The sequence below is a fragment of the Eucyclogobius newberryi genome, unplaced genomic scaffold, assembly GCF_026437365.1.
Source record: "Eucyclogobius newberryi isolate DKJ021-1_F unplaced genomic scaffold, fEucNew1.0.hap1 SCAF_136, whole genome shotgun sequence".
Classification (NCBI taxonomy): Eukaryota; Metazoa; Chordata; class Actinopteri; order Gobiiformes; family Gobiidae; genus Eucyclogobius; species Eucyclogobius newberryi.
In genome coordinates, this window is record NW_027315764.1 from 160,866 (window position 1) to 177,492 (window position 16,627).

General features: G+C 36.8%; 1 protein-coding gene across 1 annotated transcript in view; it reads left to right on the forward strand.

Moving 5' to 3' along the window:
• Positions 1 to 16,627, forward strand: part of LOC140359043 (protein SSUH2 homolog) — a 63,119-nt gene that overhangs the window by 32,078 nt on the left and 14,414 nt on the right. The gene's annotated exons all lie outside the window — the stretch shown is intronic.

Here is a 16,627-nt window from a genome sequence, read left to right on the forward strand (position 1 = left end):
TGACTCTAGTTGTGTTCTTCTTTACTGTAGTTGTATTCTTCTTGACTTTAGTTGTGTCCTCTTGACTGTAGTTGTGTTCTTCATGGCTGTAGTTGTGTTCTCTTGACTGTAATTGTGTTCTTCTTGACTGTAATTGTGTTCTCTTGAATGTAGTAGTGTTTTCTTGACTGTAGTTGTGTTTTCTTTACTGTAGTTGTGTTCTTCTTGACTGTAGTTGTATTCTTCTTGACTGTAGTTGTGTTCTTCTTGACTGCAGTTGTGTTTTCTTGAGTGTAGCTGTGTTCTTCTTGACTGTAGTTGTGATCTTCTTGACTGTAGTTGTGTGTGTTTTTTTGACTGTAGTTGTGTTTTCCTGACTGTAGTTGTGTTCTATTGAGTGTAGTTGTATTCTTCTTGACTGTAGTTGTATTATTCTTGACTGTAGTTTTGTTCTTCCTGACTGTAGTTGTGTTTTTCTTGACTGTAGTTGTGTTTTCTTGACTGTAGGTGTGTTCTGCTTGACTGTAGTTGTGTTCTTCTTGGCTATAGTTATGTTTTCTTGAGTGTAGTTGTGTTCTTCTTGACTGTAGTTGTGTTCTTCTTGACTGTAGTTGTATTCTTCTTAACTTTAGTTGTGTCCTCTTGACTGTAGTTGTGTTCTTCTTGAGTGTAGTTGTGTTCTTCTTGACTGTAGTTGTGTGTGTTTTCTTGACTGTAGTTGTGTTTTCCTGACTGTAGTTGTGTTCTATTGACTGTAGTTGTGTTTTTCTTGACAGTAGCTGTGTCCTCTTCACTGCAGTTGTGTTTTTTGACAGTAGTCGTGTTTTCTTGACTGTAGTTGTGTTCTCTTGACTGTAGTTGTGTTTTCTTGACTGTAGTTGTGTTCTTCTTGACTGTAGTTGTGTGTGTTTTCTTGACTGTAGTTGTGTTCTTCTTGACTGTAGTTGTGTTCTTCTTGACTGTAGTTGTGTTTTTTTGGACTGTAGTTGTGTTCTTCTTGACTGTAGTTGTGTTTTCTTGACTGTAGTTGTGTTTTTCTTGACTGTAGTTGTGTTCTTCTTGGCTATAGTTATGTTTTCTTGAGTGTAGTTGTGTTCTTCTTGACTGTAGTTGTATTCTTCTTAACTTTAGTTGTGTCCTCTTGACTTTAGTTATGTTCTTCCTGGCTGTAGTTGTGTTTTCTTGACTAGTAGTGTTCTCTTGACTGTAGTTGTGTTCTTCTTGACGGTAGTTGTATTCTTCTTGACTTTAGTTGTGTTCTGCTTGACTGTAGTTGTGTTCTTCTTGACTATAGTTGTGTTCTATTGACTGTAGTTGTATTCTTCTTGACTGTAGTTGTGTTCTTCTTGACTGTAGTTGTGTTCTTCTTGACTGTAGTTGTGTTCTCTTGACTGTAGTTGTGTTTTCTTGAGTGTAGTTGTGTTCTTCTTGACGGTAGTTGTGTTCTTCTTGACTGTAGTTGTGTGTGTTTTCTTGACTGTAGTTGTATTTTCTTGACTGTAGTTGTGTTCTCTTCACTGTAGTTGTGTTTTCTTGAGTGTAGTTGTGTTCTTCTTGACTGTAGTTATGTTCTTCTTGACTGTAGTTGTGTTATTCTTGACTGTAGTTGTGTTCTTCTTGACTGTAGTTATGTTCTTCTTGACTGTAGTTGTTTTTTCTTGACTGTAGTTGTGTTCTTCTTGACTGTAGTTGTGTTATTCTTGACTGTAGTTGTGTTCTTCTTGACTGTAGTTGTGTTTTCTTGACTGTAGTTGTGTTTTCTTGACTGTAGTTGTGTTCTTCTTGACTGTAGTTGTGTCCTCTTGACTGTAGTTGTGTTCTTCTTGACTGTAGTTGTATTCGTCTTGACTGTAGTTGTTTTAGCTTGACTGTACTTGTGTTTTTCTTGACTGGAGTTGTGCTCTTCTTGACTGTAGTTGTGTTTTCTTGAGTATAGTTGTGTTCTTCTTGACTGTAGTTGTGTTCTTCTTGACTGTAGTTGTGTGTGTTTTCTTGACTGTAGTTGTGTTTTCCTGACTGTAGTTGTGTTCTATTGACTGTAGTTGTATTCTTCTTGACTGTAGTTGTGTTTTTCTTGACTGTAGTTGTATTCTTCTTGACTTTAGTTGTGTTCTCTTGACTGTAGTTGTGTTTTCTTGACTGTAGTTGTGTTTTCTTGAGTGTAGTTGTGTTCTTCTTGACTGTAGTTCTGTTCTTCTTGACTGTAGTTTTGTGTGTTTTCTTGACTGTAGTTGTGTTTTCCTGACTTTAGTTGTGTTCTATTGACTGTAGTTGTTTTCTTCTTGACTGTAGTTGTGTTCTTCTTGACTGTAGTTGTGTTCTTCTTGACTGTAGTTGTGTTCTTCTTGACTGTAGTTGTGTTTTCTTGACTGTAGTGGTGTTTTCCTGACTGTAGTTGTGTTCTTCTTGACTGTAGTTGTGTTCTTCTTGACTGTAGTTGTGTTTTCTTGACCGTAGTGGTGTTTTCCTGACTGTAGATGTATTCTTCTTGACTGTATTTGTTTTTTTCTTGACTGTAGTTGTGTTTTCCTGACTGTAGTTGTGTTCTTCTTGGCTATAGTTATGTTTTCTTGAGTGTAGTTGTGTTCTTCTTGACTGTAGTTGTGTTCTTCTTGACTGTAGTTGTGTTCTTCTTGACTGTAGTTGTATTCTTCTTAACTTTAGTTGTGTCCTCTTGACTGTAGTTGTGTTCTTCTTGAGTGTAGTTGTGTTCTTCTTGACTGTAGTTGTGTGTGTTTTCTTGACTGTAGTTGTGTTTTCCTGACTGTAGTTGTGTTCTATTGACTGTAGTTGTATTCTTCTTGACTGTAGTTGTGTTTTTCTTGACTGTAGTTGTGTTTTCTTGACTGTAGGTGTGTTCTGCTTGACTGTAGTTGTGTTCTTCTTGGCTATAGTTATGTTTTCTTGAGTGTAGTTGTGTTCTTCTTGACTGTAGTTGTGTTCTTCTTGACTGTAGTTGTATTCTTCTTAACTTTAGTTGTGTCCTCTTGACTGTAGTTGTGTTCTTCTTGACTGTAGTTGTGTTCTTCTTGACTGTAGTTGTGTTTTCCTGACTGTAGTTGTGTTCTATTGACTGTAGTTGTGTTTTTCTTGACTGTAGCTGTGTCCTCTTCACTGCAGTTGTGTTTTTTGACAGTAGTCGTGTTTTCTTGACTGTAGTTGTGTTTTCTTGACTGTAGTTGTATTTTCTTGACTGTAGTTGTGTTCTCTTGACTGTAGTTGTGTTTTCTTGTCTGTAGTTGTGTGTGTTTTCTTGACTGTAGTTGCGTTTTCCTGACTGTAGTTGTGTGTGTTTTCTTGACTGTAGTTGTATTTTCTTGACTGTAGTTGTTTTCTCTTGACTGTAGTTGTGTTTTCTTGACTGTAGTTGTGTTCTTCTTGACTGTAGTTGTGTGTGTTTTCTTGACTGTAGTTGTATTTTCTTGACTGTAGTTGTTTTCTCTCTTTGACTGTAGTTGTGTTCTTCTTGGCTATAGTTATGTTTTCTTGAGTGTAGTTGTGTTCTTCTTGACTGTAGTTGTATTCTTCTTAACTTTAGTTGTGTCCTCTTGACTTTAGTTATGTTCTTCCTGGCTGTAGTTGTGTTTTCTTGACTAGTTGTGTTCTCTTGACTGTAGTTGTGTTCTTCTTGACTGTAGTTGTATTCTTCTTGACTTTAGTTGTGTTCTGCTTGACTGTAGTTGTGTTCTTCTTGACTGTAGTTGTGTTCTTCTTGACTGTAGTTGTGTTCTATTGACTGTAGTTGTATTCTTCTTGACTGTAGTTGTGTTCTTCTTGACTGTAGTTGTGTTCTTCTTGACTGTAGTTGTGTTCTCTTGACTGTAGTTGTGTTTTATTGAGTGTAGTTGTGTTCTTCTTGACTGTAGTTGTGTTCTTCTTGACTGTAGTTGTATTCTTCTTAACTTTAGTTGTGTCCTCTTGACTTTAGTTATGTTCTTCCTGGCTGTAGTTGTGTTTTCTTGACTAGTTGTGTTCTCTTGACTGTAGTTGTGTTCTTCTTGACTGTAGTTGTGTTCTTCTTGACTGTAGTTGTATTCTTCTTGACTTTAGTTGTGTTCTGCTTGACTGTAGTTGTGTTCTTCTTGACTGTAGTTGTGTTCTATTGACTGTAGTTGTATTCTTCTTGACTGTAGTTGTGTTCTTCTTGACTGTAGTTGTGTTCTTCTTGACTGTAGTTGTGTTCTCTTGACTGTAGTTGTGTTCTCTTCACTGTAGTTGTGTTTTCTTGAGTGTAGTTGTGTTCTTCTTGGCTGTAGTTGTGTTCTTCTTGACTGTAGTTGTGTGTGTTTTTTTGACTGTAGTTGTGTTTTCCTGACTGTAGTTGTGTTCTATTGAGTGTAGTTGTATTATGTATTATTCTTTACTGTAGTTGTGTTCTTCTTGACTGTAGTTGTGTTCTTCTTGACTGTAGTTGTGTTTTCTTGACTGTAGTTGTATTCTTCTTGACTGTAGTTGTGTTCTTCTTGACTGCAGTTGTATTCTTCTTAACTTTAGTTGTGTCCTCTTGACTGTAGTTATGTTCTTCTTGGCTGTAGTTCTTTTTTCTTGAGTGTAGTTGTGTCCTCTTGGTTGTAGTTGTGTTCTTATTGACTGTAGTTGTGTTCTTCTTGACTGTAGTTGTCTCCTCTTGATTGTAGTTGTGTTCTTCTTGGCTGTAGTTGTGTTCTTCTTGACTGTTGTTGTGTTTTCTTGACTGTAGTTGTGTTTTCTTGACTGTAGTTTTGTTTTCTTGACTAGTTGTGTTCTCTTGACTTTAGTTGTGTTTTTCTTGACTCTAGTTGTGTTCTTCTTTACTGTAGTTGTATTCTTCTTGACTTTAGTTGTGTCCTCTTGACTGTAGTTGTGTTCTTCATGGCTGTAGTTGTGTTCTCTTGACTGTAATTGTGTTCTTCTTGACTGTAATTGTGTTCTCTTGAATGTAGTAGTGTTTTCTTGACTGTAGTTGTGTTTTCTTTACTGTAGTTGTGTTCTTCTTGACTGTAGTTGTATTCTTCTTGACTGTAGTTGTGTTCTTCTTGACTGCAGTTGTGTTTTCTTGAGTGTAGCTGTGTTCTTCTTGACTGTAGTTGTGATCTTCTTGACTGTAGTTGTGTGTGTTTTTTTGACTGTAGTTGTGTTTTCCTGACTGTAGTTGTGTTCTATTGAGTGTAGTTGTATTCTTCTTGACTGTAGTTGTATTATTCTTGACTGTAGTTTTGTTCTTCCTGACTGTAGTTGTGTTTTTCTTGACTGTAGTTGTGTTTTCTTGACTGTAGGTGTGTTCTGCTTGACTGTAGTTGTGTTCTTCTTGGCTATAGTTATGTTTTCTTGAGTGTAGTTGTGTTCTTCTTGACTGTAGTTGTGTTCTTCTTGACTGTAGTTGTGTTCTTCTTGACTGTAGTTGTATTCTTCTTAACTTTAGTTGTGTCCTCTTGACTGTAGTTGTGTTCTTCTTGAGTGTAGTTGTATTCTTCTTGACTATAGTTGTGTTCTTCTTGACTGTAGTTGTGTTCTTCTTGACTGTAGTTGTATTCTTCTTAACTTTAGTTGTGTCCTCTTGACTGTAGTTGTGTTCTTCTTGAGTGTAGTTGTTTTCTTCTTGACTGTAGTTGTGTGTGTTTTCTTGACTGTAGTTGTGTTTTCCTGACTGTAGTTGTGTTCTATTGACTGTAGTTGTATTCTTCTTGACTGTAGTTGTGTTTTTCTTGACTGTAGTTGTATTCTTCTTGACTTTAGTTGTGTCCTCTTGACTGTAGTTGTGTTCTTCTTGACTGTAGTTGTGTGTGCTTTCTTGACTGTAGTTGTGTTTTCCTGACTGTAGTTGTGTTCTATTGACTGTAGTTGTGTTTTTCTTGACAGTAGCTGTGTCCTCTTCACTGCAGTTGTGTTTTTTGACAGTAGTCGTGTTTTCTTGACTGTAGTTGTGTTCTCTTGACTGTAGTTGTGTTTTCTTGACTGTAGTTGTGTTCTTCTTGACTGTAGTTGTGTGTGTTTTCTTGACTGTAGTTGTGTTCTTCTTGACTGTAGTTGTGTTCTTCTTGACTGTAGTTGTGTTTTTTTTGACTGTAGTTGTGTTCTTCTTGACTGTAGTTGTGTTTTCTTGACTGTAGTTGTGTTTTTCATGACTGTAGTTGTGTTCTTCTTGGCTATAGTTATGTTTTCTTAAGTGTAGTTGTGTTCTTCTTGACTGTAGTTGTATTCTTCTTAACTTTAGTTGTGTCCTCTTGACTTTAGTTATGTTCTTCCTGGCTGTAGTTGTGTTTTCTTGACTAGTAGTGTTCTCTTGACTGTAGTTGTGTTCTTCTTGACGGTAGTTGTATTCTTCTTGACTTTAGTTGTGTTCTGCTTGACTGTAGTTGTGTTCTTCTTGACTATAGTTGTGTTCTATTGACTGTAGTTGTATTCTTCTTGACTGTAGTTGTGTTCTTCTTGACTGTAGTTGTGTTCTTCTTGAGTGTAGTTGTGTTCTTCTTGACGGTAGTTGTGTTCTTCTTGACTGTAGTTGTGTGTGTTTTCTTGACTGTAGTTGTATTTTCTTGACTGTAGTTGTGTTCTCTTCACTGTAGTTGTGTTTTCTTGAGTGTAGTTGTGTTCTTCTTGACTGTAGTTATGTTCTTCCTGGCTGTAGTTGTTTTTTCTTGACTGTAGTTGTGTTCTTCTTGACTGTAGTTGTGTTATTCTTGACTGTAGTTGTGTTCTTCTTGACTGTAGTTGTGTTTTCTTGACTGTAGTTGTGTTTTCTTGACTGTAGTTGTGTTCTTCTTGACTGTAGTTGTGTTATTCTTGACTGTAGTTTTGTTCTTCTTGACTGTAGTTGTATTCGTCTTGACTGTAGTTGTTTTAGCTTGACTGTACTTGTGTTTTTCTTGACTGGAGTTGTGCTCTTCTTGACTGTAGTTGTGTTTTCTTGAGTATAGTTGTGTTCTTCTTGACTGTAGTTGTGTTCTTCTTGACTGTAGTTGTGTGTGTTTTCTTGACTGTAGTTGTGTTTTCCTGACTGTAGTTGTGTTCTATTGACTGTAGTTGTATTCTTCTTGACTGTAGTTGTGTTTTTCTTGACTGTAGTTGTATTCTTCTTGACTTTAGTTGTGTTCTCTTGACTGTAGTTGTGTTTTCTTGACTGTAGTTGTGTTTTCTTGACTGTAGTTGTGTTCTTCTTGACTGTAGTTCTGTTCTTCTTGACTGTAGTTTTGTGTGTTTTCTTGACTGTAGTTGTGTTTTCCTGACTATAGTTGTGTTCTATTGACTGTAGTTGTTTTCTTCTTGACTGTAGTTGTGTTCTTCTTGACTGTAGTTGTGTTCTTCTTGACTGTAGTTGTGTTCTTCTTGACTGTAGTTGTGTTTTCTTGACTGTAGTGGTGTTTTCCTGACTGTAGTTGTGTTCTTCTTGACTGTAGTTGTGTTTTCTTGACTGTAGTTGTGTTTTCTTGACTGTAGGTGTGTTCTGCTTGACTGTAGTTGTGTTCTTCTTGGCTATAGTTATGTTTTCTTGAGTGTAGTTGTGTTCTTCTTGACTGTAGTTGTGTTTTCTTGACTGTAGGTGTGTTCTGCTTGACTGTAGTTGTGTTCTTCTTGGCTATAGTTATGTTTTCTTGAGTGTAGTTGTGTTCTTCTTGACTGTAGTTGTGTTCTTCTTGACTGTAGTTGTATTCTTCTTAACTTTAGTTGTGTCCTCTTGACTGTAGTTGTGTTCTTCTTGAGTGTAGTTGTGTTCTTCTTGACTGTAGTTGTGTGTGTTTTCTTGACTGTAGTTGTGTTTTCCTGACTGTAGTTGTGTTCTATTGACTGTAGTTGTATTCTTCTTGACTGTAGTTGTGTTTTTCTTGACTGTAGTTGTGTTTTCTTGACTGTAGGTGTGTTCTGCTTGACTGTAGTTGTGTTCTTCTTGGCTATAGTTATGTTTTCTTGAGTGTAGTTGTGTTCTTCTTGACTGTAGTTGTGTTCTTCTTGACTGTAGTTGTGTGTGTTTTCTTGACTGTAGTTGTGTTTTCCTGACTGTAGTTGTGTTCTATTGACTGTAGTTGTGTTTTTCTTGACTGTAGCTGTGTCCTCTTCACTGCAGTTGTGTTTTTTGACAGTAGTCGTGTTTTCTTGACTGTAGTTGTGTTTTCTTGACTGTAGTTGTATTTTCTTGACTGTAGTTGTGTTCTCTTGACTGTAGTTGTGTTTTCTTGTCTGTAGTTGTGTGTGTTTTCTTGACTGTAGTTGCGTTTTCCTGACTGTAGTTGTTTTCTCTTGACTGTAGTTGTGTTTTCTTGACTGTAGTTGTGTTCTTCTTGACTGTAGTTGTGTGTGTTTTCTTGACTGTAGTTGTATTTTCTTGACTGTAGTTGTATTCTTCTTGACTGTAGTTGTGTTCTTCTTGACTGTAGTTGTGTTCTATTGACTGTAGTTGTATTCTTCTTGACTGTAGTTGTGTTCTTCTTGACTGTAGTTGTGTTCTTCTTGACTGTAGTTGTGTTCTCTTGACTGTAGTTGTGTTTTCTTGAGTGTAGTTGTGTTCTTCTTGACGGTAGTTGTGTTCTTCTTGACTGTAGTTGTGTGTGTTTTCTTGACTGTAGTTGTATTTTCTTGACTGTAGTTGTGTTCTCTTCACTGTAGTTGTGTTTTCTTGAGTGTAGTTGTGTTCTTCTTGACTGTAGTTATGTTCTTCCTGGCTGTAGTTGTTTTTTCTTGACTGTAGTTGTGTTCTTCTTGACTGTAGTTGTGTTATTCTTGACTGTAGTTGTGTTCTTCTTGACTGTAGTTGTGTTTTCTTGACTGTAGTTGTGTTTTCTTGACTGTAGTTGTGTTCTTCTTGACTGTAGTTGTGTTATTCTTGACTGTAGTTGTGTTCTTCTTGACTGTAGTTGTATTCGTCTTGACTGTAGTTGTTTTAGCTTGACTGTACTTGTGTTTTTCTTGACTGGAGTTGTGCTCTTCTTGACTGTAGTTGTGTTTTCTTGAGTATAGTTGTGTTCTTCTTGACTGTAGTTGTGTTCTTCTTGACTGTAGTTGTGTGTGTTTTCTTGACTGTAGTTGTGTTTTCCTGACTGTAGTTGTGTTCTATTGACTGTAGTTGTATTCTTCTTGACTGTAGTTGTGTTTTTCTTGACTGTAGTTGTATTCTTCTTGACTTTAGTTGTGTTCTCTTGACTGTAGTTGTGTTTTCTTGACTGTAGTTGTGTTTTCTTGAGTGTAGTTGTGTTCTTCTTGACTGTAGTTCTGTTCTTCTTGACTGTAGTTTTGTGTGTTTTCTTGACTGTAGTTGTGTTTTCCTGACTATAGTTGTGTTCTATTGACTGTAGTTGTTTTCTTCTTGACTGTAGTTGTGTTCTTCTTGACTGTAGTTGTGTTCTTCTTGACTGTAGTTGTGTTCTTCTTGACTGTAGTTGTGTTCTTCTTGACTGTAGTTGTGTTTTCTTGACTGTAGTGGTGTTTTCCTGACTGTAGTTGTGTTCTTCTTGACTGTAGTTGTGTTCTTCTTGACTGTAGTTGTGTTTTCTTGACCGTAGTGGTGTTTTCCTGACTGTAGATGTATTCTTCTTGACTGTAGTTGTGTTTTTCTTGACTGTAGTTGTGTTTTCTTGACTGTAGGTGTGTTCTGCTTGACTGTAGTTGTGTTCTTCTTGGCTATAGTTATGTTTTCTTGAGTGTAGTTGTGTTCTTCTTGACTGTAGTTGTGTTCTTCTTGGCTGTAGTTGTATTCTTCTTAACTTTAGTTGTGTCCTCTTGACTGTAGTTGTGTTCTTCTTGAGTGTAGTTGTGTTCTTCTTGACTGTAGTTGTGTGTGTTTTCTTGACTGTAGTTGTGTTTTCCTGACTGTAGTTGTGTTCTATTGACTGTAGTTGTATTCTTCTTGACTGTAGTTGTGTTTTTCTTGACTGTAGTTGTGTTTTCTTGACTGTAGGTGTGTTCTGCTTGACTGTAGTTGTGTTCTTCTTGGCTATAGTTATGTTTTCTTGAGTGTAGTTGTGTTCTTCTTGACTGTAGTTGTGTTCTTCTTGACTGTAGTTGTGTGTGTTTTCTTGACTGTAGTTGTGTTTTCCTGACTGTAGTTGTGTTCTATTGACTGTAGTTGTGTTTTTCTTGACTGTAGCTGTGTCCTCTTCACTGCAGTTGTGTTTTTTGACAGTAGTCGTGTTTTCTTGACTGTAGTTGTGTTTTCTTGACTGTAGTTGTATTTTCTTGACTGTAGTTGTGTTCTCTTGACTGTAGTTGTGTTTTCTTGTCTGTAGTTGTGTGTGTTTTCTTGACTGTAGTTGCGTTTTCCTGACTGTAGTTGTTTTCTCTTGACTGTAGTTGTGTTTTCTTGACTGTAGTTGTGTTCTTCTTGACTGTAGTTGTGTGTGTTTTCTTGACTGTAGTTGTATTTTCTTGACTGTAGTTGTATTCTTCTTGACTGTAGTTGTGTTCTTCTTGACTGTAGTTGTGTTTTCTTGACTGTAGTTGTGTTTTCTTGACTGTAGTTGTTTTCTCTCTTTGACTGTAGTTGTGTTCTTCTTGGCTATAGTTATGTTTTCTTGAGTGTAGTTGTGTTCTTCTTGACTGTAGTTGTATTCTTCTTAACTTTAGTTGTGTCCTCTTGACTTTAGTTATGTTCTTCCTGGCTGTAGTTGTGTTTTCTTGACTAGTTGTGTTCTCTTGACTGTAGTTGTGTTCTTCTTGACTGTAGTTGTGTTCTTCTTGACTGTAGTTGTATTCTTCTTGACTTTAGTTGTGTTCTGCTTGACTGTAGTTGTGTTCTTCTTGACTGTAGTTGTGTTCTTCTTGACTGTAGTTGTGTTCTATTGACTGTAGTTGTATTCTTCTTGACTGTAGTTGTGTTCTTCTTGACTGTAGTTGTGTTCTTCTTGACTGTAGTTGTGTTCTCTTGACTGTAGTTGTGTTTTCTTGAGTGTAGTTGTGTTCTTCTTGACTGTAGTTGTGTTCTTCTTGACTGTAGTTGTATTCTTCTTAACTTTAGTTGTGTCCTCTTGACTGTAGTTGTGTTCTTCTTGACTGTAGTTGTGTTCTATTGACTGTAGTTGTATTCTTCTTGACTGTAGTTGTGTTCTTCTTGACTGTAGTTGTGTTCTATTGACTGTAGTTGTATTCTTCTTGACTGTAGTTGTGTTCTTCTTGACTGTAGTTGTGTTCTTCTTGACTGTAGTTGTGTTCTCTTGACTGTAGTTGTGTTCTCTTCACTGTAGTTGTGTTTTCTTGAGTGTAGTTGTGTTCTTCTTGACGGTAGTTGTGTTCTACTTGACTGTAGTTGTGTGTGTTTTCTTGACTGTAGTTGTGTTTTCCTGACTATAGTTGTGTTCTATTGACTGTAGTTGTGTTCTTCTTGACTGTAGTTGTGTTCTTCTTGACAGTAGTTGTGTTCTTCTTGACTGTAGTTGTGTTTTCTTGACCGTAGTGGTGTTTTCCTGACTGTAGATGTATTCTCCTTGACTGTAGTTGTGTTTTTCTTGACTGTAGTTGTGTTCTGCTTGACTGTAGTTGTGTTCTTCTTTACTGTTGATGTATTCTTCTTGACTGTAGTTGTGTCCTCTTGACTGTAGTTGTGTTCTTCTTGGCTATAGTTATGTTTTCTTGAGTGTAGTTGTGTTCTTCTTGACTGTAGTTGTGTTCTTCTTGACTGTAGTTGTGTTTTCTTGACCGTAGTGGTGTTTTCCTGACTGTAGATGTATTCTTCTTGACTGTAGTTGTGTTTTTCTTGACTGTAGTTGTGTTTTCTTGACTGTAGGTGTGTTCTGCTTGACTGTAGTTGTGTTCTTCTTGGCTATAGTTATGTTTTCTTGAGTGTAGTTGTGTTCTTCTTGACTGTAGTTGTGTTTTCCTGACTGTAGTTGTGTTCCATTGACTGTAGTTGTGTTCTTCTTGACTGTAGTTGTGTTTTTCTTGACTGTAGTTGTTTTCTTCTTGACTGTAGTTGTGTTCTTCTTGACTGTAGTTGTGTGTGTTTTCTTGACTGTAGTTGTGTTCTCCTGACTGTAGTTGTGTTTTTCTTGACTGTAGCTGTGTCCTCTTCACTGCAGTTGTGTTTTTTGACAGTAGTCGTGTTTTCTTGACTGTAGTTGTGTTTTCTTGACTGTAGTTGTGTTCTCTTGACTGTAGTTGTGTTTTCTTGTCTGTAGTTGTGTTTTCTTGAGTGTAGTTGTGTTTTCTTGACTGTAGGTGTGTTCTGCTTGACTGTAGTTGTGTTCTTCTTGGCTATAGTTATGTTTTCTTGAGTGTAGTTGTGTTCTTCTTGACTGTAGTTGTGTTCTTCTTGACTGTAGTTGTATTCTTCTTAACTTTAGTTGTGTCCTCTTGACTGTAGTTGTGTTCTTCTTGAGTGTAGTTGTGTTCTTCTTGACTGTAGTTGTGTGTGTTTTCTTGACTGTAGTTGTGTTTTCCTGACTGTAGTTGTGTTCTATTGACTGTAGTTGTATTCTTCTTGACTGTAGTTCTGTTTTTCTTGACTGTAGTTGTGTTTTCTTGACTGTAGGTGTGTTCTGCTTGACTGTAGTTGTGTTCTTCTTGGCTATAGTTATGTTTTCTTGAGCGTAGTTGTGTTCTTCTTGACTGTAGTTGTGTTCTATTGACTGTAGTTGTGTTTTTCTTGACTGTAGCTGTGTCCTCTTCACTGCAGTTGTGTTTTTTGACAGTAGTCGTGTTTTCTTGACTGTAGTTGTGTTTTCTTGACTGTAGTTGTATTTTCTTGACTGTAGTTGTGTTCTCTTGACTGTAGTTGTGTTTTCTTGTCTGTAGTTGTGTGTGTTTTCTTGACTGTAGTTGCGTTTTCCTGACTGTAGTTGTTTTCTCTTGACTGTAGTTGTGTTTTCTTGACTGTAGTTGTGTTCTTCTTGACTGTAGTTGTGTGTGTTTTCTTGACTGTAGTTGTATTTTCTTGACTGTAGTTGTATTCTTCTTGACTGTAGTTGTGTTCTCCTTGACTGTAGTTGTGTTTTCTTGACTGTAGTTGTGTTTTCTTGACTGTAGTTGTTTTCTCTCTTTGACTGTAGTTGTGTTCTTCTTGGCTATAGTTATGTTTTCTTGAGTGTAGTTGTGTTCTTCTTGACTGTAGTTGTATTCTTTTTAACTTTAGTTGTGTCCTCTTGACTTTAGTTATGTTCTTCCTGGCTGTAGTTGTGTTTTCTTGACTAGTTGTGTTCTCTTGACTGTAGTTGTGTTCTTCTTGACTGTAGTTGTGTTCTTCTTGACTGTAGTTGTATTCTTCTTGACTTTAGTTGTGTTCTGCTTGACTGTAGTTGTGTTCTTCTTGACTGTAGTTGTGTTCTTCTTGACTGTAGTTGTGTTCTATTGACTGTAGTTGTATTCTTCTTGACTGTAGTTGTGTTCTTCTTGACTGTAGTTGTGTTCTTCTTGACTGTAGTTGTGTTCTCTTGACTGTAGTTGTGTTTTCTTGAGTGTAGTTGTGTTCTTCTTGACTGTAGTTGTGTTCTTCTTGACTGTAGTTGTATTCTTCTTAACTTTAGTTGTGTCCTCTTGACTTTAGTTATGTTCTTCCTGGCTGTAGTTGTGTTTTCTTGACTAGTTGTGTTCTCTTGACTGTAGTTGTGTTCTTCTTGACTGTAGTTGTGTTCTTCTTGACTGGAGTTGTGTTCTTCTTGACTGTAGTTGTGTTCTATTGACTGTAGTTGTATTCTTCTTGACTGTAGTTGTGTTCTTCTTGACTGTAGTTGTGTTCTTCTTGACTGTAGTTGTGTTCTCTTGACTGTAGTTGTGTTCTCTTCACTGTAGTTGTGTTTTCTTGAGTGTAGTTGTGTTCTTCTTGACGGTAGTTGTGTTCTACTTGACTGTAGTTGTGTGTGTTTTCTTGACTGTAGTTGTGTTTTCCTGACTATAGTTGTGTTCTATTGACTGTAGTTGTATTCTTCTTGACTGTAGTTGTGTTCTTCTTGACTGTAGTTGTGTTCTTCTTGAAAGTAGTTGTGTTCTTCTTGACTGCAGTTGTGTTTTCTTGACCGTAGTGGTGTTTTCCTGACTGTAGATGTATTCTCCTTGACTGTAGTTGTGTTTTTCTTGACTGCAGTTGTGTTCTGCTTGACTGTAGTTGTGTTCTTCTTTACTGTTGATGTATTCTTCTTGACTGTAGTTGTGTCCTCTTGACTGTAGTTGTGTTCTTCTTGGCTATAGTTATGTTTTCTTGAGTGTAGTTGTGTTCTTCTTGACTGTAGTTGTGTTCTTCTTGACTGTAGTTGTGTTTTCTTGACCGTAGTGGTGTTTTCCTGACTGTAGATGTATTCTTCTTGACTGTAGTTGTGTTTTTCTTGACTGTAGTTGTATTCTTCTTGACTGTAGTTGTGTTCTTCTTGACTGTAGTTGTGTGTGTTTTCTTGACTGTAGTTGTTTTTTCTTGACTGTAGTTGTGTTCTCTTGACTGTAGTTGTGTTTTCTTGTCTGTAGTTGTGTTTTCTTGAGTGTAGTTGTGTTCTTCTTGACTGTAGTTGTGTTCTTCTTGACTGTAGTTGTGTGTGTTTTCTTGACTGTAGTTGCGTTTTCCTGACTGTAGTTGTGTTCTCTTGACTGTAGTTGTGTTTTCTTGACTGTAGTTGTGTTCTTCTTGACTGTAGTTGTGTGTGTTTTCTTGACTGTAGTTGTGTTTTCTTGACTGTAGTTGTTTTCTCTCTTTGACTGTAGTTGTGTTCTTCCTGGCTGTAGTTGTGTTTTCTTGACTAGTTGTGTTCTCTTGACTGTAGTTGTGTTCTGCTTGACTGTAGTTGTGTTCTTCTTGACTGTAGTTGTGTTCTATTGACTGTAGTTGTATTCTTCTTGACTGTAGTTGTATTTTCTTGACTGTAGTTGTGTTCTCTTCACTGTAGTTGTGTTTTCTTGAGTGTAGTTGTGTTCTTCTTGACGGTAGTTGTGTTCTTCTTGACTGTAGTTGTGTGTGTTTTCTTGACTGTAGTTGTGTTTTCCTGACTATAGTTGTGTTCTATTGACTGTAGTTGTATTCTTCTTGACTGTAGTTGTGTTCTTCTTGACTGTAGTTGTGTTCTTCTTGACTGCAGTTGTATTCTTCTTAACTTTAGTTGTGTCCTCTTGACTGTAGTTATGTTCTTCTTGGCTGTAGTTCTTTTTTCTTGAGTGTAGTTGTGTCCTCTTGGTTGTAGTTGTGTTCTTCTTGACTGTAGTTGTGTTCTTCTTGACTGTAGTTGTGTCCTCTTGATTGTAGTTGTGTTTTTCTTGACTCTAGTTGTGTTCTTCTTTACTGTAGTTGTATTCTTCTTGACTTTAGTTGTGTCCTCTTGACTGTAGTTGTGTTCTTCATGGCTGTAGTTGTGTTCTCTTGACTGTAATTGTGTTCTTCTTGACTGTAATTGTGTTCTCTTGAATGTAGTAGTGTTTTCTTGACTGTAGTTGTGTTTTCTTTACTGTAGTTGTGTTCTTCTTGACTGTAGTTGTATTCTTCTTGACTGTAGTTGTGTTCTTCTTGACTGCAGTTGTGTTTTATTGAGTGTAGCTGTGTTCTTCTTGACTGTAGTTGTGATCTTCTTGACTGTAGTTGTGTGTGTTTTTTTGACTGTAGTTGTGTTTTCCTGACTGTAGTTGTGTTCTATTGAGTGTAGTTGTATTCTTCTTGACTGTAGTTGTATTATTCTTGACTGTAGTTTTGTTCTTCCTGACTGTAGTTGTGTTTTTCTTGACTGTAGTTGTGTTTTCTTGACTGTAGGTGTGTTCTGCTTGACTGTAGTTGTGTTCTTCTTGGCTATAGTTATGTTTTCTTGAGTGTAGTTGTGTTCTTCTTGACTGTAGTTGTGTTCTTCTTGACTGTAGTTGTATTCTTCTTAACTTTAGTTGTGTCCTCTTGACTGTAGTTGTGTTCTTCTTGAGTGTAGTTGTGTTCTTCTTGACTGTAGTTGTGTGTGTTTTCTTGACTGTAGTTGTGTTTTCCTGACTGTAGTTGTGTTCTATTGACTGTAGTTGTATTCTTCTTGACTGTAGTTGTATTATTCTTGACTGTAGTTGTGTTCTTCTTGACTATAGTTGTGTTCTTCTTGACTGTAGTTGTGTTCTTCTTGACTGTAGTTGTGTTTTCTTGACCGTAGTGGTGTTTTCCTGACTGTAGATGTATTCTCCTTGACTGTAGTTGTGTTTTTCTTGACTGTAGTTGTGTTTTCTTGACTGTAGGTGTGTTCTGCTTGACTGTAGTTGTGTTCTTCTTGACTGTAGTTGTATTCTTCTTGACTGTAGTTGTGTTCTATTGACTGTAGTTGTATTCTTCTTGACTGTAGTTGTATTCTTCTTGACTGTAGTTGTGTTTTCCTGACTGTAGTTGTGTTCTATTGACTGTAGTTGTATTCTTCTTGACTGTAGTTGTGTTTTCTTGACTGTAGGTGTGTTCTTCTTTACTGTAGATGTATTCTTCTTGACTTTAGTTGTGTCCTCTTGACTGTAGTTGTTTTCTTCTTGGCTATAGTTATGTTTTCTTGAGTGTAGTTGTGTTCTTCCTGGCTGTAGTTGTGTTTTCTTGACTGTAGTTGTGTTTTCTTGACTGTAGATGTATTCTTCTTGACTGTAGTTGTATTCTTCTTGACTTTAGTTGTGTTTTCCTGACTGTAGTTGTGTTCTATTGACTTTAGTCGTGTGTGTTTTCTTGACTGTAGTTGTGTTTTCCTGACTGTAGTTGTGTGTGTTTTCTTGACTGTAGTTGTGTTTTCCTGACTGTAGTTGTGTTCTATTGACTGTAGTTGTATTC